Source organism: Tupaia chinensis, unplaced genomic scaffold, assembly GCF_000334495.1.
Source record: "Tupaia chinensis unplaced genomic scaffold, TupChi_1.0 Scaffold144346_1, whole genome shotgun sequence".
In the NCBI taxonomy this organism is placed as follows: Eukaryota; Metazoa; Chordata; class Mammalia; order Scandentia; family Tupaiidae; genus Tupaia; species Tupaia belangeri.
The window spans coordinates 3,596,944-3,601,868 of NW_006204205.1; positions in this window are offsets into that span (position 1 = coordinate 3,596,944).

A 4,925-nucleotide genomic window follows, 5' to 3' on the forward strand; every position below is an offset into this window, starting at 1 on the left:
TACTTTATTCTCCGAGAAACTAAAAACAAAACAAAACAAACCCACCTAAAACAAAATCAAAACATACCTAAGAACCTATTCTTTTTTTTTCTTTTTTTTTATATATATATGATCAGTTATTTAATTAGGTTCTTGGCAAAAAGATCTAGAACACCAATTTGTGAGGATAGACTCCATTTGCAAGGGCAAACACGGATCGCAGGTAGCCCTGGAGTTGAGAAACAGCTTTGATGTTTGGTAAAATTTGCGAGTCTACAGCTTTCTGATCAATCTTGCACTGCTCTACAATCTTATGTTTCTCCTTCTCTGTGACAAAGATCTCACCTTCCTGGTGTCTGGGCTTCCACAGTTTCTTGAAGTAAGCATTGGTAAGGTGCTTTGGGATTTTTACTTTGCTAATATCAATTTTCATGGAGGTGGCAATGACAAATTTCTGGTGTGTTCTATGTGGTGGAACTCAGCTGAGAACCAGCAGCCCAGTTACAAGTAGCAAGCCACTCTCTTGCCTCTGTGGCGTCCAGTGAGGATGATCAGAATGGTCCCAGGAGTGATGCTAGCTTGCACCTTTCTCACATGCTGACTGAAGGGTTTTTTTGCCATGGCTTGACAGCTTTTGAGGCACATTTTCAGTAGGAAAATACCTAGGCATTTTGGCAGTTTAACCACCCAGGTACCACCATTCTTATTTCCAACTGATTTTGTGACAGTGGCAAGAAACTTCTCCTTCTTTTTCTTTTTGATCCTGGATTTAGTGGCCGAGTATTTCCTCTGTACATGGCCTTCCTAGAATACATGGCAGACTGGGAGTATCTGCCGATGCCCCAGACTACTACGGGGTTTTGGCTGCAATGGGGGCTTTCCCTTCTTGGGCTTTTTAGCCTTGGGGTCACCCTTTTTTTTTTTTTTTTTTTTTGGAGAGGTTTTTGGTATAGGGCACATGCGCTCGCCAGACAGGCAGAGAGAGACAGAGAGACAGAAAGCGAGAAATCACCCCCCCCCCAGGGGGGATGGCCATGCTGCAATCCCTTCTCCTCTCGGGATCTTGGGCATGTACGCACACACGCCCAGCGTGAGTTTTAAGCCACTGGGTCAGGGACTTGAACCATGGTCGACTACGTGGGAGTCTAGCGACATAGCCATTATGCTAACTGCTGGTCCCGGAGTCACCCTTTTTAACCTTGCCACTGGCATCAGTCTTCTTGCCTTCAGGTTTGTTCTCCTTAGTATCCTGCTTTGCAGCTTTTTTGCCTGCCGTTGTGTACAGTGGGAAAGAGCTTAAGGGAGTTTGTGACTTCCTGTATTATAGCCTTCATCTCTAACAGGTCCATTTGATTCTTTTTAAAGTGTGTAATTCCTCTTTTAGATCTTGCAAGAATTTCCTCACCTCCTGGAACTCGTCATCTCCTTTCTCCTTTCTCTTCTGCAGTTCATTGTCTCTCTCCTCTTCCATCTCTGTTAGCTTTGGCATTATGAATATTCTAAATACTTTATCAGACATTTCCATAATTTCTATTGAACTGTCTGTGGATGAAGAGGAGCTATTCTTTTCCCTTGGAAGAGAAGTATTTTCTTGCTTTCTCATATTTCTTGTGGCCCTGCGGTGACTTCTAGTCATTTGATGGATGGTGTGTTTCTTCCTAAACCTGAAGTTCAATCTGAGCATTCAGGAGTGTGCAGAAGGAGGTGATCTGGAATCTCTTTGCCATTCTGTTTTTATCCCTTAATGCAGCAGACTCAATAGATATCGAGGAATATGTTAACCCTCATAGTATTTGGATGTTTGGCTATAGTTCCCTTAGATCCGTCCAGAAACACAGTGAATGGAGATTGAGGAGCAGAGAGATGAGAAAAAAGAAAAAGGAAAGGAAACAGAGAAAGAGAAAAAATAATAACAACAACCACCAAGAAACAGAGGGAAAAAGAAGGAAAAAAAGTAACTAAAAAATTATTATTATTTTTTAAAGCTTATGAAATCGCTAGTTCTCAGGAGCCATGAAAGTGTCTTCTGAAGGCCTGGCCCTTTTCTCTCCTGGGTGGGAGGGAGAGAGGGGTTTATTAACAAGATAAAGGTAAAGGAGGTGCCAAAAGCCAAGAAAATACCTTAAAAAAACTTTTAAAGGAAAAATTACAAAAAAAAAAAAGAGAAGACAGAGAGAAGGCTTGAGGGGCTTCCTACCACTCAAGTTTGTGGGCTAGAGGCTGAATCATCAGTAGAAAATCTTTATTTCTCTTTTCTCTCTGAAATCGCTAGTTTTCAGGAGCCATGAAGGTGCCTTCTTGCATATGTCTTTATGAATATGACTCTTTTATGTACTCCTGCAAGTGCATTAAGTATTTGTCCTTTTGTGTCTGACTTATCTCACTGAGCAAATTTTTCCCCCAAGGTTCATTTAGGTTGTAGCACGTATCTAAATTTCATTCCTTTTTAAGGCTGAATAATATTTCACTGTGTATATGTGTTTTTTTTTTTTCCTTCTCATTTTCCTTTTTATTTAATCAAAGACTGATGGGTAAACATGAATACAACACAATTATTTGAAACCATTCTTCCTATTGTATACACACAGACCGATGAACGTAATCTGAAAGAAACCTGCAGTCAGCAATCAAATGCATACAGATTTTTCTTTCTTTGCTCAAAAAAAATTTTTTTAAGCACACAAACTTAGAATCTCATCAGTACACACTCTCCTGTGACAAATGATTTAGACATAGTGGGTGCAAATAAACTATAATCCTAACATATGTATAACCTTCATTAATGAAAAAATAAAGCAGCCATAATGATTAAGATTACTTTCTTTTCTTTTCTTGAGAGTTTTTTTGCTATAGGTTGCATGTGCTTGCCAGAAAGACAGAGAGAGACAGAGAGACAGAAAGGGAGAAATCACCCCCCAGGGAAGATGGCCACGCCACAATCCCTTCTCCTCCATTTTCCTCTCAGGATCTTGGGCATGTGCACCTAGGCACCCAGCGTGAGTTTAAGCCACTGGGTCCAGAACTCGAACCATGGTCAGCTACATGAGAGTTAAGTGACATAGCTGTTATGCTAACTGCTGGTTCCAATTAAGATTACTTTCTTTTTTTCTTTTTTATTTTTTAAAGAATTATTTTACTGGGAACCAGCAGTTAGCGTAATGGCTGTGTTGCTGGACTCCCACGTAGTCCACCGCGGTTCGCGTCCCAGACCCGGTGGCTTAAAACTCACCCTCCTGGGAGGTGATTTCTCTCTTTCTGTCTCTATGTCTCTCTCTGTCTGTCTGGCGAGCGCACGCGCCCTATAGTGAAAAACCTCTCCAAAAACAAAGAAACAAACAAACAAACAAAAACAAAAACAAAAACAAAAAATAAACCTCACCTTCAAAACCATACTCTGATTGGCCACTTCCCATAGCAAATCGGTGAGCTTAGAATCCCTCAGATTTGCATATCCGGGCACCTCATGATTGGTCCACAAAGCAACCAATCATAACCCACCTTTTACTATCCTTCATTCAACCAATCATGGCCCACCAACATGTATATAACCATGATCCCTGGCCCATAATCGCCAGATGACCCTGAAGACCCTGAAGAGCTGTGACACCATCCCGTCTCCGGATGACCCTGAGCTGTGACGCTGCATCGTCTCCGGTCAACCTTGAGCTGTGACGACATCGCGTTGGCTCCGGATGACCCTGAACACTGTCGTCTCCCTGCTGCCTACAATAAAGAGACAACCCTGAAGAGACACTGCATCGTCTCCGTGCTGTGACAGTGAGCTGTTTGTCCCGTCTCTCACTCCTTCCTTCAGGAAACCTGTTCGACTGTCCCGTGGATCGGGACATTTATTATTATTATTTTTAATTTGACCAGGGAAAGACAGACAGAGAGAAAGTGAGAAAGCAAGCTGCCAGGTCAAACCTCAGTCAGTCATTTAGAAGTCCAGTATCTTTAACCACCATGCCACCTACGGGCCTCCATTTAAAAAAAAAAAAAAGAATGATTTTTTAAAAATTTTATTTATTCATTCATTTATTTTAATTTGACCAGGGAAAGACAGACAGAGAGAAAGTGAGAAAGCAAGCCACCAGGTCCAGGACTTGAACCGTGGTCGGCTGTGTGAGAGTGTCCAGCACCTTAACCACCACACCACCTCCTGGCCCCCCATCTGTCATTTTTAAGAGTTAAAAAAGAAATCTGGAATGGAAAGGGTATGAGTAATGATGGTAATATGCACTTCAACTTATTAGAAGATAATCTTCCTTAAATATGGTTGTTATAAAATGGGACTATATATATATATAGTATCAGTATATAAAATAGATGTATACAATATAATCAAAAAGAACAATTGTAGGGACCAGCAGTTGGTGTAATGGCTATGTCACTGGACTCCCATGTAGCCGACTGTGGTTCAAGTCCTGGACTTGGTGGCTTAAACTCATGCCAGGTGTGTGTGTGTGTGCATGTCCAAGATCCCAAAGGAGAATGTGGAGGAAAAGGGATTGTGGCATGGCCATCCCCCTGGGGGATGATTTCTTGCTTTCTGTCTCTCTGTTTTTCTCTGTCTTTCTAGCGAGCCCACATGCCCTATAGCAAAAACCTGTCAAAAAAAATTGTAAAGAAAAAGTAATAAGGAAAATGGGAATGTATTGGTTCCTCAAAGCTGGCATTATGTAAATATCAGAACCAGGGGCATGAAGTCATTGGCCTGGCCAGATGGAAATGAAAAGCATGTCCTCTACGCTGAAAAGGCTGTAGTCTTTCACACTCGTAAAAGAGTTACAATACATGCAAGTTGTTCTGAAAGAGTTTACACTGGATAAAGATAACAGGGGAGGGTCTTATGGAGGTGAGAGAAAGGACAGGATTAGGTAAGAGTCCATTAGCAGAAGCCATCTGAAGCGACTTACTGGCAGCGGTGGGGTCCGGTCAGCAGGATG